Source organism: Monopterus albus, unplaced genomic scaffold, assembly GCF_001952655.1.
Source record: "Monopterus albus unplaced genomic scaffold, M_albus_1.0 scaffold47.1, whole genome shotgun sequence".
Taxonomy (NCBI): Eukaryota; Metazoa; Chordata; class Actinopteri; order Synbranchiformes; family Synbranchidae; genus Monopterus; species Monopterus albus.
Window position 1 is genome coordinate 1,894,390 of NW_018127927.1, and position 15,986 is coordinate 1,910,375.

General features: G+C 41.1%; 1 protein-coding gene and 1 pseudogene across 1 annotated transcript in view; both read right to left on the reverse strand.

The window, feature by feature from the left end:
• LOC109960443 (neuroligin-2-like) overlaps window positions 1-11,032 on the reverse strand; it is a 73,084-nt gene extending 62,052 nt beyond the window's left edge. Inside the window, exon 1 of the mRNA XM_020600551.1 lies at window positions 10,139-11,032. The gene's annotated coding sequence lies outside the window, so the exon portion shown is untranslated. The remainder of the gene's footprint in view (window positions 1-10,138) is intronic.
• On the reverse strand, window positions 10,898-15,684 carry LOC109960450 (olfactory receptor 2A12-like; annotated as a pseudogene).
• Window positions 15,685-15,986: the final 302 nt, after the last annotated feature.

A 15,986-nucleotide genomic window follows, 5' to 3' on the forward strand; every position in this document is an offset into this window, starting at 1 on the left:
TATTCCAGCATGTACTGTGCCGAGTACATGCTGGAAGTTCCAAAGTCAAAATAGGATACACCTCCAAAGGTGGTTGAGAATGGCCAAGCTAAGATCCTGTGGGACTTCCAGATACAAACTGAGAAACTGGTAATGGCCAACCAATTGGACATAGCTGTGGTGGACAAATAGAAGAAGAATGCCGTAGCAATAGATGCAGCAATAGCAACATCAGGAAGAAGGAACACGAGAAGCTCGAGAAATACAAAGGGCTGAAAGAAGAGCTAGAAAAGATGTGGAAGGTGAAGGCACAAGTGGTCCCTGTGGTAATAGGAACATTGGGGTCTGTGACCCCCAAACTGGGAAAGTGGCTCCAACAGATCCCAGGAACAACATTTGAGATCTCTGTCCAGAAGAGTGCAGTGCTAGGAACAGCTAAGATACTGTGTGGAACCCTCAAACTCCCAGGGCTCTGGTAGAGGACCCGAGCTTGAAGGAAGGGATACAAGATGTGGGGGATATATATATGGATATATATATATATATATATGGTTAAACTCTTTTCACCTGCAAATCTGCAAACTTCTGATACCTGAATTTCATTTCACTTTAATGTACCCCGTGTTTCCTGCCCAAAATTTAAATTTTACAGTGTATTTCAGATGCTAACAAATGATGTATTTCTCTAGCAGCTCTCAAGGTGTACGTACATATCAACAAGCAAAAGAATGTGCACAAATTGAATAAGTAGGAATAAAAATAAAGTACTTAAAAATAGAGACCTGTATGGATCTGTATAGTCTGTACAATGTACATTTACGGGTATTTCGCTGAGGGTTATTGTCCAGTCATACTATCGTGGGTCAAGTGTTCATCAGAGTGACAGCCTGGGGGAAGAAACTGTCCCTGTGCCTGGTTGTCTTGGCGCATAGTGACCTGTAACAACGTCCAGAGGGCAGGAGTTCAAACAGATTGTGTCCAAGTTGTGAGGACTCTGCAGTGATCCTCTCCGCCCTCCTTTTGACCCGTGAGGTGTACAGGTCCTCCATGGAGGGCAGGCTTGCACCAATGACCCTTTCTGCAGTCCTGACTGTACGCTAAAGTTTGTACTTGTCCTGTTTGGTTGCTGAGCCTAACCAGACAGTGATGGAGATGCAGAGATCAGACTCAATGATTCCTCAGTAGAACTCTATCAGCAGCTCTTGAGGCAGGTTAAACTTCCTGAGCTGGCACAAAGAACTATAGCCAGTGATGCTTTTCAGGCTCCCCCACACAGATTAGGGGTCATTGGCTGAAACTTAAGCTTTCAGCTTTTCAGAGTAGCTCCTCTTTGCTGCTCTGATCTCCCTTGTCAGTGTGTTCCTGGCCTGGCTGTACAGAGTCCTGTCCCTACTTCTGTAAGCATCCTCTTTGGCATGACGAAGCTGCTTGAGTCTGGCTGTAAACCAGGGCTTGTTGTTGTTGTATGTGCAGAAGGACTTTTTGGGTACGCACACATCCTCACAAAAGCTGATATAAGATGTCACAGTCTCAGTGAGTTCACCCAGGTCTGTAGCTGCAGTCTCAAATACACTCCAGTCTGTGCAATCAAAGCAGGCCTGTAGCTCTGACTTAGCCTCCTCAGTCCAGCCCAGATCTGAGAGTCCAAGGGCTGCGCGGGGGACAGAGCGATAGGCGCCTTTTATTGTTGTGCAGCAGTGGTCCAGTGTGATTTTGTCCCTTGTGGGACAGGTTATGCGCTATCTTTATTTGGGCAATTTGTGGGAAAGATTTGCCCTGTTCAAGTCCCCTAGAACAGTGAGTGGAGAGTTGGGATGTTCTAGCTCCAGGCTAGTTATGTTTTGCCAGGAGCTGTAGTGCGCTAACGTGGCCCTGTGGTCTTATGTACACTCCCATTAGAATGAAACTGTTAAATTCATGAAGAAAATAAAAAGGTTTGCAATTGATGAGTCTCTAGGTCTGCGGCGCATGTCCTCTGTAGCACTGTGACATCTGTGCACCAACCTTCATTTATGTAGAAGCAGATTCCACCTCTTCTTATTTTCCCAGAGATTCACACACAGGGAATAACAAAACAAAAAAAAATCTGTATTAAACTATTAAATGAACCAAGCCATTATTAATATGAAAAATGTATGAGAGCTGCAATTTTGCAACATAATTTAACTCCAGCGACACTGCTACAATTACTGGATGTGCCTGCCAAGTATTTCTATGTGACCTTTTGCATCAAATTCAACTTGGACCTCATGGTACAAAAATGTCTTTTCACTAAACTGTCCCATTAGCTACCAAGCTAACTGGCAATAATTGACAGGAAGCTTTGGAGCAGTTTCCCTGCACTTCAGCAACTCTTCAATGAATGATATGTACAATCATCAGAACAAGATGCTAGGGGAGTGTAGATATTGTTGTAACTGACTAATGCAAACCCATTTTGTTAGTTTGTGGTTAGCTCACCCAGCTACAGTAGCTTAGCTCCTGGGCCAGTGTGTGGTCACCAGAGTTCTGAATATAGTGTACATTTATGAAGTAGTGAGAATACATTTCACTGTGCGCATCTAGAAGTCGTAGTAATCCATCTTGGTAACTCACCCAGTGGCCTGACTGGCTACATCTACAATACAACAAAAAGACCCCATTCAAATCATATTAGGATAAGGATATCACCTTTATTGTCCAAGTATGTTACAAGGAATTTGTTTCCGGTACAGAACCGAGGCAGCCATCTGCAGCGCCAACTTGACTGATGGCTCTAGCCATCGGAGGCAGGGGGTTCAGTGTCTTGCCCAGGGACACTTCGACATGTGGACTGCAGGCACCAAGATTCAAACGGTCAACCTTCCGGTTTGGAGATAACTGCTCTGCCCACCACACTGTCGCCTCTCCCCCTCCCAAATCAATCCTTGTCATTGTATAAGTACAGTGGTGTGAAAAAGTATTTGCCCCCTTACTGATTTCTTATCTTTTTGCATGTTTGTCACACTGTAATGTTTCAGATCGTCAAACAAATTTAAATATTAGTCAACGATAACACAAGTAAACACATCATGCAGTTTTTAAATGAAGGTTTTTATTATTAAGGGAAAACAAAATCCAAAACTACAAAGCCCTGTGTGAATAAGTGTTTGCCCCCTAAACCGAATAACTGGTTGGGCCACCCTTAGCAGCAACAACTGCAATCAAGCGTTTTCGATAACTTGCCATGAGTCTGCCACAGCGCTGTGGAGGAATTTTGGCCCACTCATCTTGGCAGAATTGTTGTAAGTCAGCCACATTGGAAGGTTTTCGGGCATGAACTGCCTTTTTAAGGTCATGCCACAGCATCTCAATTGGATTCAGGTCAGGACTTTGACTAGGCCACTCCAAAGTCTTCATGTTGTTTTTCTTCAGCCATTCAGAAGTGGACTTGCTGGTGTGCTTTGGATCATTGTCCTGCTGCAGAACCCAAGTTCGCTTCAGCTTGAGGTCACAAACGGATGGCCGGACATTCTCCTTCAGGATATTTTGGTACACAGCAGAATTCATGGTTCCACTTATCACAGCATGTCTTCCAGGGCCTGAAGCAGCAAAACAGCCCCAGACCATCACACTACCACCACCATATTTTACTGTTGGTATGATGTTCTTTTTCTGAAATGCGGTGTTACATATACGCCACACATAATGGGACACACACCTTCCAAAAAGTTCAACTTGTGTCTCTTCTGTCCACAGACTATTATCCCAAAAGTCTTGGGGATCATCAAGATGTTTTCTGGCAAAACTGAGACGAGCCTTTATGTTCTTTTTGCTCAGCAGTGGTTTTCGTCTTGGAACTCTGCCATGCAAACCATTTTTGCCCAGTCTCTTTCTTATGGTGGAGTCATGAACACTCACCTTAACTGAGGCAAGTGAGGCCTGCAGTTCTTTGGATGTTGTTGTGGGGTCTTTTGTGACCTCTTGGATGAGTTGTCGCTGCGCTCTTGGGGTAATTTTGGTCGGCCGGCCACTCCTGGGAAGGTTCTCCACTGTTCCATGTTTTCGCCATTTGTGGATAATGGCTCTCACTGTGGTTCGCTGCAGTCCCAAAGCTTTAGAAATGGCTTTATAACCTTTTCCAAACTGATAGAGCTCAATTATTCTCTTTCTCATTTGGTTTTGAATTTCTTTGGATCTCGGCATGATGTCTAGCTTTTGAGGATCTTTTGGTCTACTTCACTTTGTCAGGCAGGTCCTATTTAAGTGATTTCTTGATTGCGAACAGGTGTGGCAGTAATCAGGCCTGGGTGTGGCTAGAGAAATTGAACTCAGGTGCGATAAACCAGTGTTTTGACAGGGGGGCAAACACTTGTAATTGAACATAATCCCTATTTGTGCAAGAACTATATGAAAAGACTAAAATTGAGTAAAAGACATTCAAGACTTGATCGTCTTAATGCACATAATGAATACTGCACATCTATAAATTTAAGTCTTAACCACATTTAATGCAACTATAGATCTTGGATAAAACTGCTTTTGAGTGTGTCTGTTCATGATTTTATTGTCCAGCAACATCTGCCTGAGCGCAACAGGTCAAAAGAGATGCGACTGGGGTGGGAGGAGGCCTTGAGAATGTTTGTGGCTTTTCTGAGACTGCAGGAACCATGTAAAAGTTCCAAGGAGGGAAGAGGGCAGCTGATTATCTTCTCAGCAGTGGTGAAGACTGTCTGGAGCATTCCAACAGTTAAAGGAGACCTTATTACTGGGAGAATTTACTAAAATGAATTATGCCAATATACAATTTTAAAAAAATTCTATTGTAGCGATTTGTCTTGGTTTGCAATGTTGATATTCATCTCTTAAATTTCATTTTTAGCACAGATTGTATGCTGCTTTCCCAATACAATCTAACACATTCTGTGCTGAATTAGAACTTCATATGCAAAATGAAATGATTTAATTACAGAGGTCAGGGAAATATTGTAGAAAAAACATTTTAAATTGATATGGGACCAAGTTCCACCTCAAATCAGTGCCAATTTGTTTTCACACTGCTAGTTCTACATTTTATTTAGCTTGTGTCTTTTAGTCTATTTGCACCAGCCTACTGATTCTGTAACTCTGTGAAACTTCAAGACCAAACTTTTGCATGGTCAGTATAAACATTAGTGTGTTAAAGTGGAATTCTTGACCTTATACAATCCTGCACATAATAAACTTAATAGGATACTTTTGAATTTTGTAGCAGCTTGACCTCAGTACAGCCATGTTAAAAAAAAAAAAAAAAAAAAAAAGGGGGAGCACACATCAGCAGGGTTACATCTGTGATGTGCTGACCTGGGCATAGTTACAGCCACATACTATGCAAGACACTACAGAACCTCAAACAGCAGATGTTATGTATTTGTTACTTGCCATTTAGTCATGTAGTAATCATTTATGTAATAGCAACCAACTAGCTTCCTTGGCTAACTTGCTAATTCAGTATGGTAGAAATTTCTTTACTTGTAACATTGGCTACATTCTTGTCAGGGTCGGAGCATGAAGCTGCCGATAATGTCGTGGGTGAACTCAATTAAGTAGCCAGACGAGGATAAGTAAAGAAACACCGTCTCTTTAATAAGAGCACTGACAACGAACAAAAATGATACAAGACACGGTTTAACCACAAAACGCACTTACAGGTCGATACAGTCCAGGGTCAGAACCAGCAAACACATACCAAGGAATCCAAAACGCACTGTCCAAAAGGGAAGTCCGATAAGCCAATATATAGAGAAGCAGTCCAAGTTAGAAGGGCAAGGCAATACGTACACGGTGGTCAAAAACACGTACACGGTGGTCAAAAACACGTACACGGTGGTCAAAAACACGTACACGGTGGTACGGTGGTCAAAAACAACACGGTGGTCAAAAACACGTACACGGTGGTCAAAAACACGTACACGGTGGTCAAAAACAGCAACCCAGGGTCAAAAACTAGAAAGTCAGGCAAGAATTAACGCTGGAGAGTCAGAGCTGGAGTCTAGAACAATCTAGCAGGTTACTGGTGGGAGAAGGCTGCTTATAATGGGGTGAAAACAGGTGTGATCAATGAGAGCAGGTGAAACTAATGTGAGTGATGATTGAAGTAAAAAGTCTGAAACTGTGGTGAAACAAAAACAGGAAGTAATGTCAAAATAAAAGCACGGCAGGAAGCAAAAGGAACTGAATCATGACAATTCTGTGAACTTCTCTCCAACAAAGTTATAGCCTCCTTCATATAGTATTTTCTTTGTAGAGGCTAACCTTATCGATGGCTGTAACTACCATCCTGAATTAACAGTCAGCTGTTTGATTAGCTTGGTGATGCTGCCAGCCACACAAACCTTCCTCCAAACACTGACTGTTAATTGACAGGTCGTTCCTGCTGCCAACTCACATTAAATTTTTTAGATCAAGTCACCTCTCTCTTATTTTTCAGTGCATACTCACCATTGTTTTGACATTCATTATGACATGTAGCCTTTTTACATTCATTTGACTTAGGTTCTCTGCAAAAACACATGGGCACTGCGCTTAAGTCTGTGGACCTTGCCAATAGCATGAGATGTTCACAAAAAAGGTTGGTGAATAGCAAATGCTCACTATTTTCAAGGTAACATTTTTAAAATATTTTTAGGCCCCAATGTTATTCAATTAATTATTATTTCAGTAGTAGCATTAGTATTATTCATTCCAGTGCGTGTCAGTGTTTGCCTCAGATCTAGTTTTGTCTCAACATAATTTTCAGCCGTCTTCCCTTTCGGTTTGTCTCAATAATGATTTAGGCAATTCAGTGACTACAGCCTCTTCTTCTTTTTGGTCAGCACATGTCAATCTTCAATCTCATGTTTTTGTCCCTATTTAATATGCCTTTTCTACACAATGCACTGAGCGAGCTAATGTTCTTTCCACCAAGACACTGTTCATTTCTGCACCCTAGGTACAGAGTAGATTATGGGCAGATGATTATTAACATTTCCTTCCTGTCTCAAATTTGTTCAGGCAATAAAGCTCCTCACTGTATCCCAAGTCAGTAAAACTAGCATTAGCTAACTTTATACTGTAACATGGCTATCATATTTCCATCTGAAAATGTAGAAACTATGACATTTAATGAATAGCAAATGGGTTGCCATGCCACGACAGTATATCATGTAGCTTACAAATGCATATGTGTCTAATTCATATCAACACTGCCCACATCTTTCTAATAGCTCCCTAACGCATGTGCTTTGTCATAAGCAAGTTGAATTACAAGCAGCGTTATCACAAACCAATGCTTCAAAGAAACACCTTTTTAAAGAATACATGCCAGGTTTGAAAAAAAAAAACACCAGAGAACTAAATGTTACAGCTGCTTAATGGATCATGTCTGGTGAACTGAAGGGTGGAAGGGTCACACCTATCACTAGTCATGGAAAAAAAGGAAACACATTAAATTACCGGATATTAACATGGAGTTTGGTGTCATATTCTTCCCAGGCTGTACAAGACAGAACAACACTTATCCTGGCTTATCTCATGGATGACTATTACATGATGTTGTTCAAAGGAGGTTACACAAGATGGTTACCATGGCATTTGCACTGGTCTTTCTCTCTAACTTTACTCTGTTCACAGATAATGGGTCAGGTCAAGGTATCCTGCTTTTCTCCTCCTTAGTTGTGACGTGACTAAGCACTGGGTCATTTTAACCTCACTTTTCTCTGACTCAACATCTTCACTCAGGAAGTGATGTCTCCACACCTCTGTTTCGGCAGCTACATTGTTAACCTGGGATACAATAAATATCTTATGCAATGATGCCATAGCTTGGTGAGAAACTATGTTGGCCATATGGTGAGAGGATGTATGGATAGTAACAGTTGCCATGCCTCCAAGCTGGTCAAATATAAGGAACTATGGGATGGCTTATCATGCTGTTTTGCATTGTTGGATATGGTGCAAAACAGCATAATAAACATGACATGGTAGTGTTAAAAAATCTAAAACGTCATAAGGGACATCTCAAGCTTATGTGTTTTTGATTCATGAATGTGTAGCTTCCCTGACAACTAGTCTGTGGGAACAGGTGTCACACAGCAGTGTCACTGTATGTACAGGTTATGTCCAATTGCTCTCAGTCCCACAGAGATCACAGATTTTGAAGAATGTTCTTGATACATCTCAGAGGGCTAAGGGCAGTCTTAAGATAAGTACATGAGGGCTCTTTTTTGGACTCTGGGCCCTTGATATACACTTTCTGTCAGTGGAAGTGTACAATCCTGCAGACTCTCCTTAAGTGACCGACCTACAATTCATAGTGTGACATAAAAAACAGGAATGATAGGGCAACCCCAGAAGCACCCAGGAAAAACCATAAAAGAAATTGGCACTTAATATTTCTGTTTGGAGCCCTTGTACCCTGCATATTTATGCACATGCTGCACAAGTGACATCAATTAAATTCTGAGGAGCTCAATGGCTAAAAAATGGGCACTGTGGTGTATGTATTATACTCCATACTACAGTGACTTCATCAGTGAACCCACAAAGATATCTGCAGCGTTCTCTCTGTGAGGTACCTCGACCAGCTTCTTTACAGTAACTTATGTTGCATAAATGTCATGAAACACATCTACAGTATACAGTGACCTTCAGGACAAAGAGTTAAAATAAAGCTTGTTTTTTACATATACTATAACTATAATAAAGCCCTGGCTTTATTGGCCCTTTACTGTGGTTTTGTGGATACAGTAATCTGGGAATGGCAGCAATCACAGGGTCTGTTATTAGAGCTTAAAACTAGCTGGCAAAACAGTTTTAGCAGTTAAAATTCATGCATTAATTGCTGTTTGGATGACAACAGTAGGTGTATGATGTGTATGACTGCATCTTTTGGTATAGCAAAGGATTATGCTTTAATATAATTATCCATTAGATCTTCCAGGTCCACATGCTATTGAATACAAAAAATGCAATGGCCACAATAATGGAGCACAGACTAACAGATGTCAGAAACAAAAAAACCTTAAATAATTTTTTTTTTAGAAAAAATAAATTGTAACACTTTTAAATGTTTCTGGGCTCCAGTCTTTGCTCTATTTACCATATATTTTCTCTTATATGCAATGGCAAAATTTGAATTAGATATGCACTGAATTAGGTAAATGTATGGCATATATAATGTCCATGCAAGTGTCCCATGTCTTTTTTCATGCCCTATTATGTTTGAGTAAGTGTCCAAATGCCAGTAACCAGGTTGACGCGAAACCGGCCTATGAAAGCAATCACAGCTATTCCAACAAGTATGTGAACGGGAGCAATATTAAATTCTGCAAAAGTCTACAAAACCACTATATTGGTTTTCTGATGGATTTTAAATGTCACTCTTCCACCTCTGTAGCTACAGGCATTTGTGAAAAAACACATTTACTCCATAAAAATGAAAATATACCATTTCTCATCCATGACCTGTCAGAACAGAGGTCCTGTTGTCTGCCATTAACTGAGCACATGCCCCAACCACCACTGAATATTAATGGAGCCTTCCCTGGATCATCAAAGTCTGTGCATTTTATTCACAATCCTATCTGCATCTCTAAAAGCACAGGTTTTGTGTGTGTGTGTGTGTGTTTGTGAGAGTATGTGTGTCTCAGAGCTGTTGTGGTTTCTTTATTACAGAGGACATCTTCTAGGCCTATCATACGTTCTGGTTGAGATTGGTTACTTTACAGCATAGCAGCAGGTGTGTCATTAATACATGTAATAAAACGCATTATTAAACTGCACTGGGGCTCCACTAACAGGAGCAGCCACTATGGCTGACAGCAGCTATACATGATTCCATTTAAATCACATGAACATCGTCTGGTTAGCAGCATGGTTCAAATGACAGAAGGGTGATGACGAATGCACAAAGTAGACAGATCATGTTAAAATGTGACAGCTTATCAACAGGCAAGGACAATCGAAGGCTCCCACTAAAAGGAAGAAAATGTATTCTACAGCAACAAAGTGGTAGGAGGATTTACATTTCAATCTCGTTGCCCAATTCTGACAGTGCGTCAAGATGGATAACGTGTGCAGTATGCGAAGTCACCAAAGCGTATGGATTGCGCACACATAAAACCCATGACAGACAGAAAATCTCTAGTCACGTTTAGGAGGTGGTAGTGAACATATGGCTTACCTAAAAGACTCGATGCAAGCCCCGGAATTACAATGATGACGGTGATGATGGCTCCTCCATCTGAACACGATTCTTCTTTTCTACTCCCTGGCGGTGTGTTGATGATGTTTTAACTAGGCCATTTCTTCCCTGGTCGTAATTATTTCTCAGGAGGGTAACGCGTCGCAGGCTTCCGCACATCAGTACACCTTTCCGGTGTCCGTCTTTCTCCGGCTTTTCCAAAAAAAGAGCACACCTCATACTGCTCCCCTCCTCCTCCTCTTATCCCTCTCTGACAACACCCTGCTCTGTTCTTTATCCACAGATATTGTCTTTTATAGTGCTGAGATGCAGCAGAGAGTATATTTCAAACTGGGAAGAACATAAGCACTCACGGTAAAAATGAATGCGTAACGCTAACGCGTCAAGACTGCGCGTTGCTTCAAAAGTGAACGCAGTGATCTGTCCTCTTTCCCCCATTTGTTCATGCTGAGAATAATCCACGGTATCTTGCCCCGCTGTACTGCAAGGGCCTTCAAAAACACGAACCCTTCGACTTAAAAATGTGAAATAGCGCTCTAAAGACAGGTGCCCAATCTCTGCGCGCTTGCGTGGTGCGCTCACTTGGTTTCACTTGCTCTTGGCAAAAAAATAGAGGCTCGGTGCGAGGGACAGCGCGGGGATCTTCCGCTTAGGCTTCATGGTTTCAAAGCAGTAGCCACCATAAATGCTTTCAGGATTAGGATGTACCGCTGTTATGTTGAAGTCCACCTCGTTCTCTCACTCCTTCAGTGCGGTCTCATCGACTCTCTTTCTCAGGACACCACTTGCAATCTCGCAGTCATAGAGCTAGTTGTCATGAGGAGAAAGCGCGACACATAATTCAATGGACATGCCTCGTTCAGCTAAACCTGCGTTTTAAAACTGAGGTTAGGGATTTGCTTTGGGTTGCTTTTATTGTTTTAGGCGATGATCTGCACCAGGCTGACGTGAGATATTTTCATTCTTTCTTTCTTTTGTATTTATTTATATATTTATTGAGTTTTTGGCGGCGGGCATCGGTGCATTTCACGTTTAAATATAAGAATATTTAGACTAAGATACCGTTAGGCCTACTACAAACAATATTTATTATTGTTGTTGTTGGCCCATAGCTCTCTACAACGTCCTATTATATATCTGTTTATTTCAGGTAGGTTCCTGGAAAATACTTGTTATACTTTTAGGAAAAATCTAGATTGCCGCGTTGGTGCATGTTCACTTAGAACTTGCATTACTTGAGTTGGCCACTCGGGAGCGGCAAAACACAAGCTGGAAATATTGTTCAACACTGACCCAGCACACTCAGTTTCAGAGTTGTGAGTGCTTGTGTCCACCTGATTAATCTAAGTCTGAGAATTAGGCCTACTCTCCATTAAGCTCTATTTTGTTCGCCACCATGAGGGACTATTCCAATTAACTGCAGACGTAACCATTTAGTCACTGGACAGCTGAATGTGTTTGCGTAATTTATCAAATTACATGATGGTAAATCACTGATTTACCATAATAAGTGCAATAGTTTACTGTTTAAAAAAAGCTTTTTCTTGTGATCGATTGAATAATTTATCAGTTTCAATTATTTCTATTCATTTTTAAATTTTAAACAAGAGAAGACACATGACAAGTGACACAAGCAGTCCCATATTTACTAATGTCTGAGAGAGCCAGACTGACCATGGTAATGTATGTGGGCTTTTGGAGACTGCGCTCCAAAGCAAACGCCATCACCAGCAGGACATTTCCCACCACTGTGGTCACATAGAGAACGAAGAAGAACCACGCCACTAGGTGAAAATACTCTGACTGGAGACTTGGGAAACCCACAATAACAAACTCTGACACACGTGTGTAGTTTTCCACCTGAAACATTCTGAAGGCAGAGTAAGGCAGGTAACATAACCAGGACAGAGGGTGGTATCGACTGAGCAGACACCTATGTGCTTATCAGTGCTTAACTCCCCAGTGGTCTTGATGTTGGAACAAACACAAGCAAAAGTCTCTCAGGTTTATGAAATATTTTTGACACACAAGAAGATTAAAGTAAAGAAAGTGACTTTCAGCTTTTCCCATTTAGGGGTCACCACAGTGAATTGTCTAACTCACGACTTGCATGTTGACATTTGTTTGACACTGGATGCCCTTCCTGACGCAACCCTGAGTTGAACCTGGGCTGCAGTGGGGAGAGCGCTGTGCCTTAACCACTAGCCTACCAGGGATGGCTCACAAGAAGATTAAAGTACACTGACACAATTCTGGCCCAATGGAGGCAAAAACACACACACACACACAGGTTGTCCAAGTAGCCTTTCCTCAACAGTTGTATCATTGCAAGGTGTTTAAGTGTTTAAACTAAATCCCATGATTTTCTGGCCTGGATTATGTTTATATTTAGTATAATGTGGGCACAATAGACTGTATGACAGGTGACTATAAACTAGAGAAGATAAACTACAACTGTATGCTGGTATTGTTAAAAATATCAAGGATGTCCTATTATACTGTAAAATGCAAGGATGTATAAAATCTACACAGTCTAGATTAAATCTAAGTTCAATATCATCCAAAGCAGCACCTCCAGGCAGAGGTGTAGTTGTGAGTTAATAGTGATTCTGAGACTTTGGACAGACAGAACAGCGTGGAGCAGTTGTTATTAAAGTCACTTATGTCACCACCTTTATGCAATGGAAGCACCTGACTGAAGTGAACTGACCAGAGGTAAAAGTTGAATTAATTATGCATAGGAGTGGAGCAGTAATAACAGGAGCACTTAGGCAAAGGATCTGTGGGTCAAAATTACCCACACAGGAGACTTTGTTATGCTTAGACTTACTTAAATACCTTTGAATATGGGACAGGTTTAAGCGAAAATTTGATATTTGTGAGGTGAGAACTGGAGGAAGGACTGAGTGATGCTGGAATGTTATTTTTGTCCAGTGTAAGGATGAGTTAACAAATATGTCACATATTGTAATAAAATTATTATTAAAAGCTACAGTCATCCTGTTTGTATCAGTAATGTTGGGGTACAATATATCATCAGTGACATTTAGGTATAATGCTCATCTAAATTTATAAACATCCATAAAACTGACGTTTTATGTGTGTGATGCTAAGGTCTGACTACAACAAATTAATAGGACTGGCAGGGTGGACATATATGAAGAGCCACTTTCCATAACATTACATGTTTTTTTACTCATGCTTAGATAAACATGCATAAACAATAATATAATTCCAGGGATAACATCCACCAAACATGAGAGAGTCAACAGAGTAAGATGTAACTTTCTCGTCCAGTCCGTCAACTATTACTGACTGTAGTATTGACAATGCTGCCATCTTCTGGCAAAATAACTGTTTTATATTGTTGTAACAGCCAGCGTTCTACTGTAAATGCACACAGTAGAAAATGGTTGGGATCAAATCTTCCACCACCATCTTACATTAGGTGGAAGATTGTGTCTGAGGCTTTTAATTGATTATCTACATTTAAAAACTGATGTAATTACATATCTTTATCCTTTTACGTTTTTCCCTCAAGAACACTGAAAGGGAGGAAATCTGTGATGCTGCTTATTTAATACATCAACATTTTCTGTGATCTTTATTGAGCTTTGCAGTCATGCTGTGTCTGCTTCAGCTGTAACTGGATAGTCAGTTTCTCTCGGTGGTCTATTTTATAACAACAATAATTTTAGCTACAATTAAGCATGTCACTCAATTCATTGCACTTCAATTATAATTGTCATTGTCTGAGTTACCTTTTTTAAGAAGTGTTTTGAAGTACGCTTTCAGCTTATTGTGACTGTATATAACATATTTACAGTTTGCAACTATATAGGACATATAGAGAATCATGTATTTGTTATTACATTTGTTGCCATTTTAATCACAAGGAACAGTCTAGCTAGTCTGAAACTTGATGAAAAGAGGGACATATTTTTAAAAGGATATACAGACTTGGTTTCCTTCTAAAATAATATTGTTGTTTATTTAACCTATTTTCATCTGTATTACAATACAGTATCAAAAATATATACTCAAAAAATACTTTATGTTCATCAAAACAACAATATCATGGTCACTTGTCGGGCAACAGTGGTTCAGTGGGTAGAGCAGTCGTCTCCCAACCGGAGGATTGGCGATTCGAGTCTCGGTGCCTGCAGTCCACGTGTCAAAGTGTCCTTGGGCAAGACGCTGAACTCCCAAGTTGCCCCTGATGATTACAGCTGCCTTGGATGTGTACTGGAAACAAATTTCTTGTGTGTAACATACTTGGCCAAATAAAGGTGATTATCCTTGTCATGGTGACTGTGACAGTATGGCCTTGTTTTGCAGATGTGATGTCGTGTCGCTTCTGGACCCAGGGTCTGAATAAGTTCTTGATCTCCTTGGTTCTCAGGCAGTAGATGAACGGGTTGATCAGAGGATGGAATAAACTGTAGAAGAGGGTGGTGGCTATATGTTTTTCATGGTTGGGAAAGTAAGGTGTTGAGTAGACAAAAAAACGTGGTATGTAGTAAATGGATATGATACAGCCCTGGGTGACACAGGTAGAAAAGGTCTTCTTTCTGCCCTGAGGAGAACTGCAGCTTAAGGTTAAAAGGAGTTATGAATAATATAAAATATGTGTCAGTTTTAAAAAGAGGTCATTGCTGAGGCCATAATGTCTATGACCTTAAGGATTTAAGAATGGAGAGCTTGGTTTGTTTTGTGAGAATACTGTTATCTTAATCATGAAAGTATCACGAAACACACAAGAAACACACCATGATCTTACCTCTCCAGTGGCCAAGTGCAATATTGAGATGATGATACAAATGTAAGAGAAGTTGATGAAAGCTAAAGGAACGTAAAGAACAAACATTGCTGCAGCATAAGTGGTGTTGTAGTGCCAGCTTATAGTGTGTGGGGACACCAGCTGGCACTACAAGTGACAAAGTGTCACAGGAGGCTTGTATAATTTTGTTGGGCCCACAAAATGGCACCATATTAAAGCTGACAATACTAATGCCAGGGAAGATGCGTGCCACCACCCAGCAGAAAAGAGTCAGGCCTGTCATGATTTGGTTTGTCATCAGTATCGGGTATCTGAGGAGAGAGAAGGAGTTGGACAGAGAAAGACCGATGGATAGAAATGTGAGGAGGATATAAAAAAAGAGACTAATTAGCTTTTAGCCTAATTCAAGGACTTAAAAGTTGAGTCCATTCAAACTGTTTTTTTGTTTTACCTGAAAGGAGAACAGATGGCTACATATCAGTTGAGGGCCATGGTGAATAAAATCTGGGAGTTCAAGGAGCCAAAATAATGAATCATGTGCTCTTGGAAGAGGCAAGTGTGAAAGCCAAGACTCCCATCATTCCACCAGTAGCGAGCAATGAGTTTAGGTAAGGCTACTGTGGTAAAGCCTGTTGGAAATGTCAGGTTTGCTCGTCACCGCCTACCTCTCTCGCTCTCTTCTCCCTCTCTTTCTCTGCAGACACACTTCCCAGCGGAGCTCACAGCTGATAATGTGGCTGGTCATTTAGGAGCGGCTTAGATGCACTGATGTTGCCAGTTCGTTCGACCCTACTACGAAGTTTGGCCACAGAAGACGCTACGATCAACTATTAATATCTTCCCTACCACGATCCCCACTAACAAGCTCGAGCCTTCCAGCTATGCTATTTTCCATAGCGCTCTCCACTTCGGCATCATCATCATCCAGAACTTTTTCTCTGCTGGCTGCACCGGCTTAACCTCTGTTGCTACCCTGCACTGTGTGAGTCAACTCCCGATCTGCTCACTCTCCCTCTGCCTTGTGTTCTCCCAGGAACGAGTGTCTGG